Consider the following 20044-nt stretch of genomic DNA (forward strand, 5'->3'; position numbering starts at 1 on the left):
GGGCCATCCTCAACTGCCTTCCCAGGCCACAAGCAGGGAGCTGGAAGGGAAGAAGGGCTGCTGGGATTAGAACTCACATCCATATGTGATCCCAGCATGGTCAAAGTGAGGACTCCAGCTGGTAGGCTACCGTGCCAGGCCCAGCTTCATATACTTTTAAGGAATTGTTTAAATTCTTCATTTGTCCTTCTAGCAATGGACTCGAGATGGCCTTCTGTGTTCTTAGGTCTGCATGCCTGGCTGTTTCATGGCCTTACTGTTTGTGAGGATCCTGGGGGTCTAACCACCTGCCCTGCTCCCCTTCCAAGCACAAAGACTGACAAGAGTCAGAAGTCAAGGGGAGAATGTCCTCTCTCTGTCCTCCCACGTGACCCCTGAACCCTTAGGCAGGGCCTGGCAGAGCTTTTAAAGGTAGAGGTCTCGGGTAAGGCCTATGCCTGAGGTGCAGCCTCCCACCTGCCACCTGCCTCTTGCCTCAGAGTCCCTGGGCCCACATTGGTACACAAGCCACAGCTCCTGTCCCTGACGACCAGCCCTGGCCCCACCCATTTGGTCGTTGTGCTCAGGGGCAGATCTGAGCTGCCTGTGAACAGAAACTCCTCCTGCTCGGGTGGCTGCCCAAAATGTACAGGGCCCAGGGCCTTGGATTGTTCCCTGTGAGGAAGCAGGAAGGTGGATCCCTCTTCTCCCCAGAAACACCAGGTGAAAGAGGCCAGGCTTCACCCCTCAACAGTGCTTCCAATCGCTAGGCCTGAGGGAGTGCTGAGTTCTCGTTACCAGAGTAGCTGGACTTGTCCTGTAAGCTCGTTCCCCTCATCTTTGGAAACACGGAGGCCAAGGCTTTCTGAAGGCAAAAAGTTCAGTCTGATTCAAGTGAATGCTCTGGAGATGATAAACACATGGCACTTAATGCTGCTACTGCCCTGGCCCTTGCAGGCATCATTCATCAACTGCAGCTCTCTGAACTCAGCTGGCTCCAACTCAACCACTTTCAATTTACTACTCATCTTTGCCATCGCAGAGCAGTCTTTCTTCCTCCTGAGATTCAGTCTTTACAAGCCTTCCCAGAGGACAAGAGGGTGGCATAAAGGCAAAGCCTTAAGGGCAGGTTTGGCTAGGTGGCTTTGCTTTGGATTCTCTAAGCCAGCAAGAAAATTAGTGGCCCCTGATTTCCTGCCAGGGAGACTGGGTGGCCATCAGCCTCAAGAGCTTCTGGGAAATGGGCACCATGTGTCCTTTACCAGTGAGCGCTGAGTGGGAGGCCTGGGATAGGGGAATACTAGCTGAGATCCGGGTCTACTTACGGAAGAACAGCCAATGAGAAAGAACCCCAGGAATCCTCCCAAACTTCCACTTTATAGAAGCAGGAGACCAAGGTCCGGAGAAGTAAGGCCATCACATCAGTTCATTGCAGCTTTAGGCAAGGTTCCTGGTGCCAAAACCAGGGTGTCCCCTCCACTCCATCGCTGCGTGTGGATGTGGACCCACACCAGGGCTGGGAGGGGCTAGTCAGGACAGAGCTTCTGTGTCCAGTAGTACCGTGGGCTCAGTGGCCTAGAAAAACATCTGTTCAAGACACATAGAAGTTTTACATAATAGCAATCAAATATCCCATTTGTTACGTGTCAAAACTCACAAGCAAGCGAGGAAAACCTTCACTGGGTAAAACTCAAGAGGACTCTGGGGGAAAATCAAGTGGCGAGCACTAATTTGGTCAATAAATAGTTCACTCTTGCTTTGCCTTTCAAGCAGATGAAAATAAGTAAATAAGCATTTAATGAGAAAAACAGGGACTGCCATCGCGACATTACAAGTAAAACTACTGCCTGCGATGCTGGGATCGCGTGTGGACTCCTGCTTGTATTCCAGCTGCTCTACTCCTGATCTAGCTTCCTGCTGGTAGTGTGAGGAAAGGTGCTTGGGCCCCTGCCACCTACACGGGCAACCTCAATGAAGTTTCTGACTGAGCCACCATGTCCATCTAGGAAGGTAACCAACAGATTGAAGAGCTGGCTCTCTCCCTCTCTCTTTGTAATTCTGACATTTAAATAAATAAATAAATCTTTAAAAAGAAAACAAGAAATACAGGGATGTGAGATGAAACTGTTACTATCCTCAGATGACTTAATCATCTCTGCGGGAAAGCAAGCAGGATCAAGAGACAAAGCACCAGAACTAACGTAGACTCGGTGACCAGCTGGACACAAGAGCAACCTCTGAACTGCCGTCTCGCCGTGAAAAGCTGCAGGCCAGGTTCTAGGCAGAGACAAAAAGGCCATAAACACACAGCATGTGCTTGACAACCAGAGAGGTTACTAACACAACAGACTCAGTGCCAGGACGGACAGACTGTCCGCAAGGATGGGGTCGCTTGCTGGGAGCCCTGGATGTCTACACACACTCTTCACAATGTCAAGTAAGTCCATGTTGCTGAGGCCACTGATGCTCTTTACTCTGGACCTGAGAGTGTCTTCCCCCTCCCCAACTAAACAAAACCTGTTTCCCCTGACACTCCCCCTCCCATGCGTGCCCTGAGGTAATGATCAAGCTGCCTGGTTTCCAAACCTCCACTTGCTGGACTGTAAGATGGGATGATTACAGTAACCTCCCATGGGTACCAGGTAGATAGGAACTGATGATGCAGAGAAAGGATTTAGCTCACGCTCAGTAAATGTAAAAAAAACTATCAATAATGATTGCAGAATCTTCCCCCATTGCCACCGCCCACCATGCCCATTGCCTTTCAGTCTGCTCTCCTGCAAGGGTGAGGGAGCTTGGCTGCCTGCCAAGACACAGAAATAAAAGATCAGTCCCACCAGCAGCGTCTCCCTATCTGTGAGCATCTCCCCCAACCCCTCAGCTCAGGCTTCAGAAATGGAAGCCATGCAGACAAGGCCCCTCTGCTGGCTGCATCATAATGACTTTGTATGCCAGCAAGACTGGAGCTGGCCTCCCCACCCCGGCTCTCTCTGCCTTCCAAGGTCTACGGGTCACTGGGAACCCCTGCTGCCCAGGTGCTGTCAGCTCACATGTGGTCATTGCTGCTGCTGGGTCCTGTGGGGTTGGAGGGAGGGGAAGCAGAGTGGGAGCTGGGGAAGGGGTGGGAGTGTTGGAAGGCTGGGCTCTGCCAGTGGCACTCTCAGGCACTCTGATTCTGACAGCCTGTCCTGCTTGATGTTTCAAACTGCAGACTGTGGCCTGCTGGGGAGCTGTATAATCCACTCAAGTGGGTCCTGGTCTGCATTTTGAAACAGAGAAATGGAATAGAAACTATGTTTGCACCTTGCATGGGGTAAGGTAACCAACTCCATTTTAGTCACCCAGGAATGTTGTGATTCAAACACAGGATCTGGGACCTTCTTCCAGCCACATGACGTGGGCCATGTTCTTCAGGCAGGACTTCCATGTGCTTATCCATCTTGGGAGCAACACGCTGGAGGGGCACTCAGAGGACACGCCAACATGTGAGTGCTGGCTCTCGCTGTTTGCTTCTCTGTGTGGAATGTGTTTCTTCCTTGGGGAGAGTCATCACAAAGGCTTGAAGAGCACTGGGCTGGAGGCTGAGTCCATGACCCACCAAGGGCAAAAATTCATGGTACAGTTCTGGGGCTTTACCTGGAGAAGGGAGGGGTCCAAGAGGAAAAGCAGAAGGGAGAGTTCTAAGAGGCAGGTCTGCACCTTCGCCGGCTTGTGTAGTCGTCACTGCCTGCGTCCTTCCTCTTCCCATCCCCCCAGCTGATCCTCATAGGCTGTGGGTCAGGGGTGTTGGACCCCTGGCCAGCCAGTCACTGATGAGTAACGTGCAACCACGGCACACCAGGCCTGGGGGCTTGACAATGGAAGAGTGGCAAAACTGAGCCCTCCCAGAGGTCAGCCACAAAGAGACCACACCTCTGGACATTCTGCCATGTCCAGGCACTGACCTCACCCACAGTGGTCATGTGGTGCCACTTCAGTGCTCTATAGCATGACCCCATTTTCAAATGGGGAGCTGAAGCTGGAGGTGGGAAAAGACATGGCCCGTGACCCTGCAGCCTGTCGGCCCCCAAGCAGGACCTGGTCCAGACTCCATGCCCTGGCGAGTGCCTTGGTGCCCTCTGGAAGCAAGAGCACAGCAGCCTGCCTCAGCCTTCCACCTGCTTCCTCAGCTTTCTCTCACCCTTGCGGTGGGCTTGAGCATGACAAGAGTCATTCTGTTTCGGCGCCTTGGCAGTGCTATTCCCTCTTCCTGGAAGGCTAGCTCTCTGGGTCTTCTCGTGCTCAGTTGGTCCCACTCCTGGCAGAGGTCTCTGCCTTCCTGACTCAGGCTGTCCTCTGCTTCCACCCAGGCCCTGGCCAGCATGTCTTCTGTTTGACTTCCCTCTTGGGTTTGTTTTGTTTTGCACAATCAGTCTCCCTTATGCAAATGCAAGCTTTTCTGTATCAAGTAGAGTTATCTTGGGGAAGTCTCTGCTTCAGTTCCTTCGTCTGTAAGACAGGGACACCTAGACCTACCTCTGAGTGTATGGTTGAGGAGATAACATAACAAGCAACACAATGCCCAACACACAACAGGTGCATACTGCTTAGTGGGGAGTACAATACGGTGCACACAGAAAATAGTTCACTTAAGAAATGTGCAAAGGAACTGACATTTCTCAAAAAAAAAAAAAAACACACATGAGTGACCAATACACATGACAAGCTGTTCAGTATCATCAGCCTTCAGAGAAACAGAAGCCAAAAACCACAGTGAACTACCACTTGGCCACTAGGATAGCTTCAACAGAAAGACAGACAATAGCCAGTATTGGGGAGGACGTAGAGGAGCTGGAACTTCCTGCAGTGCTGGTGGAAATACAAGACACAGCCGCTTTGGAGAGCAGTCTGGTGGTCTCTGCCCTAGGATCCAGCCATGCCACTCCTCGGTATCTGCCCAAGAGAAATGAAAACAGGTCCACACAAACACCTGAACGTGAATGTCACAGAAACCCCATCCCAGCAGCCCAAGTTCATCACCTAGTGAAGGCATAACCAAAATGGAATCTATCTACACCTTGGATTTGGCCACAGAAAGAATGACATGCTACACGCTGCAACATGGATGACCATACAGAACACTGAGTGAAAGAAGCCAGTAACAGGATGCCGTGTTCTCTGGGATTCCTTCTCTGTGAAATGGCCAGATTAGGCAGATGTATAGAGACAGAGGTTAGTGAAGGACAGGGTGTAGGAAAGGGGTTCAGAGTGGCTGCCGAAAGGTGGAGAATTTCTTTTGGGGCGGATGAAAATGTTCTGAAACTGATGTGGCAGTAGTTGCACAACTCTGTGACTGTGCTGATAATGAAATGTACACTTGGGTGAACTGCATGGTATATTAACGAAAAACCAAGCCTATGGGATAAATTATCCTTTCATCAGTTACAATTAAATTGAGGCCTAGACCCTTGGAAGGCAGCAGATGTTGACTCAGGTACTTGGGCCCCTGCCTCTCATATGCAAGACCCAGACTGACCTCAAGGTTCCAGCTTGGACCTGGTTGAGCCAGGTCCTTTGTCCACATTTTAATGTGTTTGCTTTCTTGTTTCTTTTAACCATCCTGTGTGTGTTTTGGATCTAGTCCTTCATTGGCGGTGTCATTCTTCAGCCTGAGGCATGTCTTCCCATCCTCCTGACATTGTTTCTAACAGCAGATGTTTTTCATTTGAGCCAAGTCCTGCTCATCCATGATCTCCTCCCAGGGTCACTATATCTAAAAAGTCATTGCCAGACCCAAGGCTGTCTTGATTTTCCCCGATCCTGTCCTGCAGGAGTCATAGATGCCTGTGGTACTTTTTGTGAATGATCCACTGTGAACTGATGGTAGTTAAGGAAGGAAGGTTCTATATCCAGAGTTTGCACACACAGGGCTCCAGCTGTTCAGGCAATCTTAGCCTTAAAGGCTCTGCACTTCCAAGCTGTGTAGCCTTTGTCTCCTCATCCAGGCATCCAGGATACAGCTCATGTGGGTCTGCTCCGGCCTCTGTGGATCCACGCTGTCTTGATTCTGCAGCGCTGTAGCAGTAGGTCCTGAATTCATGTGATATCAGTATTCCATGCCCTCCACTTCACAGAAGTAGACACTGAGATGCCAGAAGCACACAGTAGAGTAGTAGAGCCAGAGTTTGAACACAAATCCTTGGACTACAAATCCTGTGCTTGAGACAGAGAACTGCAGAAAAAGAAGGAGGAAGAAAGGGAGAAACATGGAGGAAGGGGGTGTAGAGTAACAACTTTCTCCAGGAATTCAGACATGGGTCTGTCCTGCTCCAAAGCTGGGAGGAAGAGGAAGCTGGGGAGGGAATAAGAAGGGATGTTGCCAGCAGAGGCTAGGCGGAAGGAAGGTGCCACGGGGGGCGTGCATTTGGTTAGTAGGGAAATGAAGGGAACAGTGGCAAACATAGTTGGAAAGTAGATTTGACTCGATGAGCTTCAAATGCAAACCTTAGGCCTTGACGCTGAGTCCCAGGTATCCATGGCAACTTTCAGTGGAGTCTGAGCTGCCTGGAATGGGAGGAGAGGATCAGGTGCAGCGGTTTGAACATGTCCCTCCAGGATCCCAGTGTTGAAAGTTACTAGCCAAGGTGAAGGTTTGCAGAGATGAGGTGTTTCACTGGTGATTCAGTCAGGAGGACTCCTCCCTTTGCACGTGGGGTTGAAGCCACAGTGTCCAGCCAGCTTGCTCTTCCACCTTCTGCCACAGGAAGATGCAATTCACAAGGTACCATTTGGGAAGCAAAGAGCAGCCCTTTCCCAACCACTGACCCTGCTGGCACCTTGACCTTGGACATCCCTATCTCCAGATTATGAGCCATTAATTTCTTCTCGTTATAAAGTGCCCAGCCTCGGCTAGTTCACTGTAGCAGCACAAATGGACTAAGACAAACGGCAGTGCAGAATCTGCTGCCCTTCACAGACACTTGGCCATTTGGCCCTCGTGCGGATCTGTCGATCCTTTGGCCCAGTTATCTTCCCAGCTGCCCCTGCCCCTGCTCAGACAGCAGCACCACTTGCCCTACACAGCCACACTCACCTGCTCTCTGCCTCCACCCGGCCCCCCTCCCAAGTGATCTTGTTCATGGCAGAGTCGGGCCCCAGCATGCTCCTGCTCAAAACCCTCCAGGGCTTCCCAGTGCCTGGCAAATGCTCTTTCCCATCTCTTTCTCCCGGTGCCTTTACCAGGTTTACCTCACCTCATAGTTCAATCAGGCATCACCCCTTCACAGAAAACTTCCTAAGCCCAGTGGGATTCCAGGTCTCTTCTGGGCCTCCACAGGGCCCCCTCCTCTCCATCGGCTCATCCTTCCCTGCCTCCTCTAGGCAGAGTCAAGATCTCATCTTTCCACAGTGCCACTGCTGCCTGGATTGAAGTCCCCAGTGGATGTTTGTTGAATGACTATGTGACCAACTGATTGAGTTTTGGTGGGAAAGAGGTGGCCACAGCCTTTGACTTTGATCATCCCTGATCTAGGAACTGACTGAGTCCCAAAGCACCCAAGGAAGTTCTTTCTACTGTGGCCCCTCTGTGGGCTCCTGGGACTCATCTCACCCCCCTTAACCTCAGTCACAGAAGGTAGCACAAGACCCTTATTGCAAAACAGTTCTCTCTTCTGGAACATACTCTGCCTGGAATCCCTCCTTTAAGCCCTGATAGCAGGAGACTCCCAAAGGCTGCCAAGAGCTCTCTGCCTGCTACAGGGCCTAGTGGTTTACTGGTGTCCTCACGAGAAGCCTTGCAGCAGGCCTCAAAGGCGGGTACCCCTGGGAGATTATCATGCGGAACAGAGCACACTTGCCATCCACGCTGAGAACTCTGGTCCAGCACCAAAGCCTGGAAGTCAGGAAATGTGGGGCCAGATCTGGGCCGGGGTAGGTTCTAACAGGGACCCCTGTGGGGCTGTGGCCTTCTCCAGCCCCCTGGACAAAGCCCTGAAGGAGTAAGGGATGAGCCATGTGAATGTCGGAAGGAGGAGATTTCCAAGCGAAGGCCCTGGGGTGGGAGCACAGCACGGTGGAGCTGGAGGCTGGGAACTGGGTGAGTTGAGAGAGCTTGTAGGGGCAGGGCTGAGTAACTGGAAGCACTTGGCTTTTATCTGAGTGAGGAGGGCATGGAGGCAAGGGGGCTCAGAGGAGCAGTGTGACCAGCTGGGTGTCACAGGTTCTCTGACTGCCCAGCAGAGCAAGCTGGGACTGAGACGGTGGTTCGCATGTGTGGGCGCTCGAGCCCATAGGGTCTGAGGTGGAGAAGGACCCCAGTGTTTGGAAGGATGGAGATAGGGCTCCTGATGGGGAGGCCAGCCGGAACTGGGTTTTGTTTAAGGCCAGGAGAGACACCTAGTGAATGTCACCTGACAGAGAGGGCTGCTGTGGCTGCCTGCTGCAGGTCCCGCCCCACCCTGTCACTCTGCAGGCCGGGGAGGCTTCTAGAAAACAGACACATTAACAGGGCTGTCAGCTAATATGAAGGTGTCAGAAATGAGCACACAGCACCCCCCACTAAGCCAGAGCCGAGGAGCAGGCCCCTACCCTCGCCGCCCTGTGGGACAGGTGGGCAGAAAGGGGTCTACCTCACTGGGGTTTTCAAGCAGTGTTTCCAGCTGCATTGCTAGCTGTGGACACGCCCCATTCTCTGCCCAGTCTCCCATTATTCCAGTGCCTCGTGCATGCTACCCTGCCTATAGTGGCGCTTTTTAAACGATTTATTTATTGAAGATGAATTTATTTGAAAGGCAGAGTGAGAGAGAGGGAGAGACAGAAGAAGGTCTTTGATCCACTAGTTCACTCCCCCAAATAGCTTCAACAGTCAGGACTGGGCCAGGCTGAAGCCAAGGCCCAAGTACTTGGGCCATGCTCTGCTGCCTTCCCAGGCACATCAGCAAAACTGTGAGGGACTGAAACCAGCACTCTGATGCTGACCTTGCAGTTGGTGGATTAATCTCCTGTGTCACAGCACTGCCCTCTTTAGCACCCTTTTGACGTGCTAGCCTCCCATACTGCTGGGGCGGGAGGGCTAGTCTCCAGCTCAGAGCCTCCTGGGAGAGACAGTGTGTGCCTAGAACTTGGCAGTATAGCTTGTTGTCCAGCCTGTTTGGCAGTGACCTTAAGTTTGTAGCACAACATAGCAATGATAGGAAGAACACATCTGAGCTGAATTACGAAGGAGTTGAGTGAAAGGTGTCCAGTGAGTTAGCAGAGGAGGTGAACAATACCATGGCGATGTGAAAACACTCCCAGGGTCACATGTCTGTGGGGTGCTGTGAGGCTTAGCTCGTGCTGGTCGTTTGGGTGGAGTCCCTTGCTGGGCCTGCTCCACTCCTCCTTCTCATCCACACACTTTCCCACAGAGCCAGGGGAGCAGATTCATCCAAAGTCCCCGTCCACCTGAGTCAGGTTCCGAGAACTCACCTGCCCTGGCTCCCATCCACTGGGGCGTGTTTACACTGGCCGGATCCATCCAGACGGGCAGCGGCCATCTGGACATACTGTCTCCTCCTCACCTCCCACAGTGGCTCCCCAGGCCTTGGAAACAGCAGCAGAATTAGCTGTCTGTCTGCCAGAGCTGTCCATGCCCACCTCTTCCAGGATCCCTGTGACACGGGCAGCAGCGCTGTTCCCACTTTACAGTGGGGAAAGCAGAGATGGTCATGCAGGCTGATGTCGACGGGCAAACACGTGGCTCGGCTGGGACAGTGGTTGCTGGACCGGGCCTCTGAGCTCCACCAAAGAGCCCCTTGGGAAGGAATGGGTAGGAGAAAAAGGACTAACAGGGGGATGAGGCCTCAGGTCTGGGCCTCTTCCCAAATGTGAGGGACAAAGCCAGACCCCTGCAAGTTGGTAGTCTGCTGCTCCCATCCAGGGGCTTGTAATCCCAATGCTGCCACTTGTGCCGTAAGGTGGAGGCTGCCATGCGGAGCCTCTGCGTCACCACGTCCTCCTCCTCCACGCAGAGATCAAGGCCCCATGCCAAACCCACTGTAGTTGTTAGCTTGCTGACTCTGCTCAGTGCCCCGCCCGCCGACCCTAGGTGCCTTATCTTATTCCTCTGTAAGGTCCCACAGCACATCAGTGGCAGAGCCGAAAGTCAGACACAGGGAATTATGGTTAACCCTATCCAAAGCCACAGGCCAGGCCCACATGGACGGAAGCGCCAAGACCACCAAAGACTTCCACAACTGCCAACGCAGAAGGGCCACCCCCTCCTCATTAGCCAGAGTCATGGTCACAGTCACAAAGTCTCAGAAGGGCCCTCTTGGCACTATGTCTCGCCTGGCGCTGGCAGACCCTGCTAGCTGCTCTGGTGGCATACTTGTACCCCGTCTTTGCACCCCTCCAGTGACAGGCACGCATTCCCTCCCAGCCATTGGGGCCCTTCCTTCTCAGGGGAATCCCTTGTAGCCCTCAGAATCCAGCCACCAGTGGGGGACCTGGAACAGCTTGGAGGATTCAGATGAAGACAGTGCTTGGGGGGGGGGGCGGTTAGGGGGTTGGGGAGTGTGTGTGTGTGTGTGTGTGTGTGTGTGTAAGAGGGACAGGGCTGCTGGGCAGGTGGATGCTTTGGGCTCCAGCCTTTCCCCTTTTGTCCCCAGTGAGGCCAGCTCAGCACACTGACTCCAGGCTCAGGTCCTTTTAAATTTAGCTGCAGGAAAAAGCAGTTTGTGCAAGCCTGGAACGCGGAGACAATCAGCAACAGGAAAAAGTCATCCAAAGGGAGTTTTCAATGAATTATGGAGGCATTGTTCCTGTGGGTACTGCTGGCCCAGGCCTCTCTGACCAGCTCAGAGGCTGCTGGGGCAAAATACTGCCTGGAGCTGCGTCAGGACAACACAATGTGGACGTCTGAAGGCCAAGAAAAAGAAAAAAAAGAGGGCCCAGAGGGGAAAAAAAAATACTGGAAAGTCCCCGTGTCCCAGTGATGGAAGTGCTTTCTTGAAAATCAACAGCCAGGGAAGGTTACTGCCCGGCCAGGCGGGGGCCTCAGGGAGCGCGAGGAAGCCACAAGTGATATTTTGAGATATTTTCAGTCTGGAGTGATGCCGGTTGGTTTTCCAAAACACGAGGCCTTCATGCACGAGGGTGGGGCAGGGGTGCAGGAGGAGCCAGCACAGAAACAGCAGTGACCCAGGTGGAGAGCTCTGTGGTGCCAGATGGGGGGGTGAGGGGGGCGCGGCTTGAGGCCCCTGCAGCCCTGGAAGACTCAGAGGGTCTCCTGTTGGGGTGCAAAGACCCTTCTAGCCCCCCTCTGCAGGGAGAGCTATCAGTGACTAGCGGGCTGGGCAGCTTCTGCTTGCCAGCCTCCCCTAGCAAGCTGCTCCCTCCCTGTGAATAGCTGCTTCCACTGCTCTGCTGACAGAGACACAGCGGCAAAGTGGATGGAAAGAATCCAGCCATGAACACAGCCAGTGAGAACCCCCGCCTGTTCCTGTGGAGGTGACATTCCAGCAGAGTGACATAGATGGCGTGCAAGATTAATCTAATGTGTAGCGAGCTGGAAGTTGCAGACACTGTGAGATTAAACAGGGAAATGGGGTAGAGGCAGGGAGCTGGTGGTGTAGCACGATGGGTTAAGCCACTGTCTGTAATGTCATCTTCCCCTATGGATGCAGGTTCGAGTCCTGGCTGCTCCACTTCTGATCCAGCTCCCTGTTGAAAGTGCCTAGGCAAGCAACAAAAGATGGCCCAAGTATTCTGGCCCCTGTACCCACATGGGACAACTTAGTGGAGTTTCAGGCTCCTGGTCAGCCCCAGCTCCAGCTATTGTAACTATTTGGGGAGTGAAAGAGGAGATGGAACATTTCTCTTTCTCCTTCCCCACCCTCCCCACCCCCTAGTAACTCTGCCTTTCTAATTGATAGATCTTTAAAAGGTTACCTTAACAGGGAAGGGGGCAGGATGCATTTCAGATGCGGCTGTAAAAGAAGTGCTTATGAAGAAAATTTCTCTCCACTCCCAGCTGAGGATCACCCCGCTAAGATATGTCCTGGCCCTCTCTGTCCTCTGGCCACACAGGCCCATCTGCTGCCCTGGGTCATGCCTGCTCTGTTCCAGCCTGGTCTGGGCCAGATCCATGTGGGAAGGGGTTCCAGCCTTCTCAGATTTCAAGAGAGACCCACAAGACCCACCCCCCAACCCCCCACACCCCCGTCTGTATGAATACCCCTCTCCATTCTGGTGGCTGCATCCCTCCACTGCCTCCCACTGAACTCAACAGCCTCGGCTCACCTGTATGATCTCCATGCTCTCCTCCCTACCTACCCCAGGACAGGCATCTACAGGGAGCTGTCCTGTCACATAGCTGGCAGAGCCTGACACAAAGGCAGCCTATACAACAGCAGACAGGGTTAATACTCTCAGCATGCAGAGGGTTCCCCAAAACCAACAAGACAAATACAAAACAAAAGGAAACGCTCAGGCAGCTCGCGGATGCAAATGGGCCGAGAACACAGGAGAAGAAGCTCAATAGCTCCACTGCCATGGGGAAATGCAAATGAAGAGAACAATAGTGTGCCCGCGTTCTCCTATCAGATCAGAGGAACTATGAAATATGGATGATACCCAGCAGCCACACAGAGCCGGCCCTGAGCAGTTTTAAGGGGCTGGAGGGAGGGTGAGCTACTTCAATCTTTTGGGACAATATTCTGTGTATTTTGTATTAAAATTTAAAACACACAAGCCCCTTGATTCAGCAACTCCACTATGGAGAATTTGTCCAGAAAAATCACACATATAGACACAGAAGAGGATGCTTCTAAGGATGTTTGTGGCCTAAGGATTCAAATATGCTAAATGCTGATCAGTAGGACAATGAGTGAGTTGCAGACATTTTAGAAAATGCCAGGTAGTAGACAAATATAATTACATATGTATATGCAAAGGGACATCAAAAAGTTCATGGAAAATGAACTTAAAACATAAGCGTATTCTGGTGCAAAAACTTTTTCAACTCCAAAAATATGACGTCTGTTCTGTTTGTGGAGAATATGTATTTTGGAAAAGTATGAATTGATTTTAATAATTTTTAAAGTTATTTGAGAGGCATAGAGACAGACCAGCTCCCCCCTGCTGGTTCACTTCCCAGCTGCCTGTAGTGGCTGCACCTGGACCAGGACCCAATCCAGGTCTCCCCTGTGAGAGGGAGCATCACCTGCTGCCTCCCAGAGGCTGCATTAGCAGTCAGCTGCAGTGAGGCACTGGAGCCGAGACTCGGTCCAGGCACTCCTCTGTGGGATGCAGGTCTCTTACACAGTCTGCCCCTCCACGAACCTCCTGAAGCACCCTTAGCTTCACACATGCATGTAGGAGACTAGAATGGCATTTAGCCAGCTGCAGAGTCAGGCAGACCATGTGATCGTGTCTTTGTGAACACGTTTGAAAGCAAAGAGTAAACTGGGAAGAGAGCTTCCCGTAGCTGCTGACATTCGTGACTCCAGCGGGCTGACCCAGATAATGTGTGGAAGGACAGCCTATCCTCTCCCTGTGGGGCTGGGGGTCCCCCTCAGCTTAGACCCAGGCCTTATAGAGGCTCTTCAAGCACCTGTCCCTTCTCACCCTCACACCAGCAGAAACCCCACTGCTCTCTGAGTCTCCTGGGCTCAGTCTCTTGGTTTCCCATTTTTCTCTCCCGTGTCTATTTTTTAAGATGTATTTATTTGAAAGGCATAGCAACAGAGGTGGGGCAGGAGAGAATGAGAGAGAGACCTTCCATTTGCTGCATTTGCTGGTACACTTCCACATGGCTGTAGCCACCAGAGCTGTTCCATGTGAAAGCTAGAAGATAGGAACACATAGAGGAACACAGCTCCCACATAGATGGCAAAGACCCAGGGACTTGAGCCATCATCTGCTGTTGTCCAAGCACATTATCAGCGAGCTGGCTCGAAAGGGCATTGCACTATATGGGAGTATCCCAGGTGGCAGCCTAACTCACCCCCTTCTCCCACGTTTTGCTCCACCTTTTCTGTGCAGTGATTGGTCTCTGTCCTAGAAACTGTGTAGGAGGGGATCAATGATGTGGGGATAGGGAGAACGCAGGCCCAGGACAGCAACCAGTGACAGTCTGTCCTGAGTGGCAAGGCAGCCAGTGGTACTTGGCAGAAAAAGGATTCTGAGCCATTTCCAGGCTTCCCCGGCAGGAGTGCAGTGATCGATGGCCATGTCCAGTCTGGGCAGGAGCTTGTTTGCAGGAGTGTCCCCATTACTGATTCACTGTGCGCTGAGTCCCAGCCTGATACATGCACGGAATCCCTGGGGACCTCACTGGCATGCAGATTTGGATCCAACAAGTTGGGGCAGGGCCTCAGAGTCTCCTTCCATCTCTCCCTCCCCTGCTGAGAAGGCCAATGCAGCTGCTCCTAGGGCCACCCTGGAGAAGCTGGGCCGGTGGGCATTAGGGCATGGGGTTGGGGGGGCAAGGATCTTCTGTGGGTGCCCTCCATTCACAGCTCTTCTTCCTGGGCTGCTCACATGCTTGCCAATAGAAATGACCGACCCTCCCCAACAGCCCAGCACTCCTTCAGTGTGTCTCCCAGGCTGCTGCTTGGAACAGCCCAGATTCTTATCTTCCTTGACAGAGGAGGAAGTGCAGGGGAAGAGGCTCAGGCCGTCTCCCCTAGCCATGGCTGGCAGACAGAGCCTCAGCCACACTCACACCCATCATTGCCTGTTCTGGATCCAGAAGCCAGCCAGGAGTGTCCTGCCGCTGCCCCAATGTGCCACACTTGTGCCATCAAGAAGGCGTCCTCAGCAGTGCCATGGACTGCCTCCCAGCTGGGGGTCTGGGAAGCCACGGAGGGAAGGGGAGCTCCACCGACAGTGTGAGTTATGGGCTCGGGGAAGCCCATTAGTCATGAAGCGAGAGAAGCAAAGTCGGGCTTATTAACTCAAAACGTTTATTATTCACATTGATCACGCAGCCGACAGCCCTCATCGTGCCTCTCCCTCCCACGGAGCCGGCCAGGGCAGTGTGAGAGAGAAGGAGGCCACATAGGCTGCCTGGGGAGTGTAAGCTGAGCACAGACAGGCTGCAGGGACCCAAGAAGGGCTTCTGGGCTGCCGCCCTGACACAGATTCCTCACATGGTCGCTCAACCCTGTTCCAGTCAGACCCCAAGCAGAAGCCAAGGGACCAAATCAAACACCATCTCTCCAGTCACCGGCTAAGTGTGGGGCAGTCTAGTGCTTAGCAACCCAACCTCCAGATCTGCCTAATTGGATTGCTGGCCCTGCCCCTCAGCAGGGCATCTGGTGTGTAGTCATAGGACTTCTCAGAAACTCAAGTTTGTCATCTACAAACTGGGATGCGGTTATTCACTGAACAAAGATTTTAAGCACTTGCTTCTTGCTGAGTAGGCCCTACGATGCTGCAACAAACAGCCAGGGAAGCCTGTGGTCCTGCCGGCCTTTATATGCTGGAGAGTGGGACCTGGCAAAAAGCTGTGGAAGAAGATAAGCAGGCAGAGTGGTTCCTGACAGTGGCGAGACAGGCCTACGTCTTGTGCCCAAATGTGACTAGGACCATTGGGACGACATCAGCTGGCAGCCCAGGATGGCCTCTCCAGGGAGGAATGTTCTAACAGAGGCCTCAGGCATGGGACAGTCTGCGCCGGGACAGGGGCAGTCAGCTCTGGGCCCCAGGACGAAGGTTGTGAGTTGGGCGAGCATGGCACAGGTAAGTGGAGACGGGATGGGAGATTGCAGACTGCTCCTGTGATCCAGCCTTAGTGCCATTGCCAGCTCACAGCTTCCAGCCACCCCTTTCTTTTTTTTTTTTTTCATTTTTTTATACATTTTATTATTATTGTTATTATTTTATAATACAGTTTCATATTCCCTTATCCCCTCCCCAGTTCCCTCCCTCCCAGTTCCTCTATATCATTACTAACATATAGTTCTTCATACTCAGTCATATGTCCATCATTGCGGGCATAGACAATGCCAGCCACCCCTTTTTCTCTTACTGCTGCTCTCACTGCCAGCAGGTACCTCTGCTGGAGTTACACCTCCCTTCTGGGTTGGGGGGAGGGGAACTTCACTTCTAGGCAGACTCGCTCCCTGGCACTCCCCTGGCTCAGGCACTCCTACACACTTTCTTCAGTAGCTCCATCACACCCATGTCCCTGCCTTGAGTTCTGCTTCTGCAGCTGACCCAAGTCACATGACTCAGATCACATGATGATACTGCAGGCCAAGCCCACACGGGCCACACAGTGTGTCCAGCATGTTCCTGTCATTGGGATGCTGGGCCACCCCAAAGAATGGCCTGATAAGATGCATTTGTTCACCCATTTACCAACTACCCCTTTGTCCCAGGCTGTATCAATGCAGCTATGGGGCCTGTGCTCACTGGAGCCACAGTTTCAAAGCAGTGTCATGTGTGTCATGATCCCCACAGCCTGTAGGGGAACTGACCCTGGGCTGTGGATCAGGACTGCCAGCTGCGGCTGGTGCCTTTGGGGTGTCCCTTGTAACAAGGAGGGGTGCTTTAGACTGAGCTCCCACCATGGGAAACTGAGGGTGAGGAGGCCCCAAGCTCTGAACACTCAGATGCAGAGGGAAGCTGTGAGAAGTGGTGTTAGGTCATCCAGTGCTATGCCCTGAGCTTCTGCAGACCCCAGTGTCCCCACCAGGACTGGTCTCTTCAGCTCCCTCAGGAAACCCAAGATGTCTGCCAGAACAAAGAGCTCTGTTGGGGGAACCCTCTGAGGCAGCCTCAGAGGCAATTTGGAACAATTTTAATAAAATACATTAAGGATAAATTGTTAGGGTTAGGGTTAGATTGTCTCTGAGGCAGCCAAGATGACCATGAAGATGGTTAAGATTGCAGGGAAGCTCACATGAGTCAGCAGGCCATGTGTCAGGCCGTGTGGTCACACAAGGACCCACACACAAAGGGCGGTCGCTTCCATTTTACAGACAAGCAAACTGAGGCTTACTGACTTGCCCAACGTCATGCAGTCAATGATTGGCATAGCAGAAGTGGGATCCCCAGGGGCCCCCTCTCCACAGTCACTGAGCCCTTCACCTAACTATGGAAGGGAAGACAGGCAGTTATTACTTCCCTTCTATTCCTTTCTCTGTGCCTATCCTTCTATCCACTTACCTGCTTCCAGAATCATCCTGCCTGAGCTGGACTTCAGGGACAGGAACTATGGGACATCTGTGTCGTGAACTCCTCATCTTTCAAGATCATAAAACCACCCTCCCCAAACAGCTGTTGTGAAGATTATATGGATTCATGTGCCTGAAAAACTTGTATCTTGACACATTGTAAATATCAGCTATTGGTTTTTTATTACTGTGACTAAATGTAATGCAAGCCATAATAATAAAACACTGGAAACAACCCAAGTATCCAGCAGACGGGACATGATGCACCAACCAGGATTTATTTCAGTGGACACAGCAATCATGAAGACTCAGTGGTTTGGTGCTCAAGAGACCAAGGGCACAGAAGGGAGAGTCTACAACCAGACCCCTGTGTGAGGAAGGACCAGATTTATGACAGTGAGATGCTGCAGCACAGTAGGAAAAGGGTGATGCCCTAAAGGGATGGTGCTAGATCATCTGGAGATTCACTTGGCAGAGAAAGATTCTCGATCCCTACCTCACACCATCCCAGCAGTTCTGCTCCTGTGACCACCTCAGCCACCACTTACCTCAACCAGAACAGGGTCGATGTATCCAGTTGCCCAGGCTGTGCATTTGAAGAAAGCAAGTCCGTGAGAAAATGTGGGAACTTGAGATAACAGGAGCTCTTCAACTACCCACGCAGACCAAAGACACGAAGGAGAATTTCAGCGGTATACGTGCCTCCAGGTGAGTGAAAACTTTTGGTGGGTACATCTGTCCTTCTCATAAAGCAAAGGCCATTTCTTTATTTGGAAACCTCTTCAACACATCTCACCCAATCCAAGATAATCACAGGAGAAGGAAGATGGATCTAAGCAACAAGTCGTCAATAAGAAAGTTCCAATTTCCTGCAGAGAAAAAGGAAAACATGTTTTGTTGTCTCCCGGCAGTGAGATGGAAAAAGAAAAATGAAATAACCAAGGGAAAAGTCACCCCCACGCTTTCCTCGCAGCCATGGGCCCCCACCACCGTGGCGCCAAGAGGAAGCCAAAGGTGGAAGAAGCAAAACATGTTTTCCTTCGGCAGGACGCCTGTAGACCCATTGCAATCAATTATTGGAAAACACAAAAATAAGCTTTGGCCCATGGTAAACACTCTGCTTCTTTCTGGGGCGAAAAACAAAGGCCAGGCCTGGGATCAGCATAGGACAGAGAAGGCAAGTAGGTGAGTGGGTGAGAGTGCGAGGCTGGAGGCAGGGACTGGAGCACGCTGCAGGTCCTGCCACACAACACAAGTGCCTGCTTGACTGAGCAAAGCGTCTGACGTTGGTACAGCCTCACATATCTAGCCATGCTTTCAGCCTCTGCACAAGAAATCATTGGCAGGACTGATGCCTTAACGTGTTTCCCCTCTGGTTTCTTTCCCCCTAGCAATCTCAAGGTTCCAGGTCTTAGTCTCTCATGCTGCTTTTTGTCATGAGAGGCAGGGATCTGACTTAGTTCTCTGTATGTATGTGCAGTTTTGTCAGCACCATTTGTTGGGGAGACCATCCTTTCTCCCACACATGTTCTTGGCACCACTGTCAAAAAGCAGCTGGCTCTGGGTGGGTGGATTTATTTCTGGGGTCCTCTAAGGACAGTATATAGACACAGTCTTTAAAAAGCATGACCTGTCATCTGCAGTACAGTGGATAGTACTGCAAGATGTCATGTGCAGTGCAGTAAGCCTGATGAGGAAATACAAATACACGTGTTCTCCCTCCTGTGAGGGGATCGAGGGAGTCGGCTCAGTGAGGCAGAAGGAGTACGTCCCTAGTGCAGCCTGCCGAGACGACACCATTCACAGTGCCCTAGTACAGATCACAGGAGCAAATGGGAGAAGCCCAAACCTCCAGTCATGAGTGACGTCAAAGGAGAGAAATGTTCATTGCCCTACTCAGCCAGTGCACAGGGTATGCATGGGCAAAAGTATCACACCATAGCCAACAAATGTGCATGACTGTTAATTCAGTAGTTTTTGAGGAGGAGTGGGGGTTGACATTATGGCATAGCACGTAAAGCTGCTGCCCACAGTGCTAGTATCCCGTATGGCATCCCAGCTGCTCTGCTTCCCACTCAACTCCCTGCTAATGACCTGGGAAAGCAGCAGGAGATGGCCTAAGTGCTGGGACCCTGCCCCCACGTGGGAGACCTAGAAGAAACTCCTCGGTCCTGACTTTGGCTTCATCCAGTCCTGCCTGTCTGTTGCAGCAGTTTGAAGAGTGGACCAGCATTGGAAGAACACTCTCTCTCTGGCTCTCCCTCTCTCTTTGTAACTCTGCCTTTTAAGTGAGTGAAGGAATGAAGGAATGAATGACTCTTTTAAAAAACAATGATTTATTTTTATTCGAAAGGCAGATATTTCAGAGAGAAAAGGAGAAATAGAGATCTTCCATCTACTGGGTCACTGCCCAAACAGGAAAGGATGAACTTAAGCTGATCTGAAGCCAGGACCAGCCTCTTCCAGGTCTTCCATGTGGGCCATCCTTCATTGCTTTCCCAGGCTATAAGCAGGGAGCTGGATCAGAAGTAGAGCAACTGGACGTGAATTGGTGCCCTTAGGGGATGCTGATGCTTGCAGATGGAGGATTAGCTTACTATGCTACCACGCTAGCCCCCCAAAATCAATCAGTCAATCTGTAAGTACCTCACAAGTACCACACTCCAACACTGTTAACAGAAAGGACTGTGTGCCAGCCACCTGGGCTTTCAGGTCACAGTAGGAGGCATGTGCAGTAGGTGCTAGAACTGTCTCCCTATTTTACAGGTTAAAAAAGGGACCCCTGGAAGGGGAAGGGACTGGGCTGATGGGGCTCAAACCCCAGTAGCCATGCCAGCAGAGCCCTGTGCTGTGCTAACACAGCAGGATTCTTCTGTGTAGGCACGGGCTCCTGCCACCAGAAGATACTCCCCACACACTCCGGC

At 52.0% G+C, this 20044-nt stretch overlaps 1 protein-coding gene across 1 annotated transcript in view; it reads left to right on the forward strand.

The window, feature by feature from the left end:
* Positions 1-2233: 2233 nt before the first annotated feature.
* FGD5 (FYVE, RhoGEF and PH domain containing 5) overlaps positions 2234-20044 on the forward strand; it is a 104549-nt gene continuing 86738 nt past the window's right edge. Inside the window, exons 1-2 of the mRNA XM_058678386.1 lie at positions 2234-2416; positions 3347-3464. The gene's annotated coding sequence lies outside the window, so the exon portion shown is untranslated. The remainder of the gene's footprint in view (positions 2417-3346; positions 3465-20044) is intronic.

Source organism: Ochotona princeps, chromosome 21, assembly GCF_030435755.1.
Source record: "Ochotona princeps isolate mOchPri1 chromosome 21, mOchPri1.hap1, whole genome shotgun sequence".
NCBI classification, from domain to species: Eukaryota; Metazoa; Chordata; class Mammalia; order Lagomorpha; family Ochotonidae; genus Ochotona; species Ochotona princeps.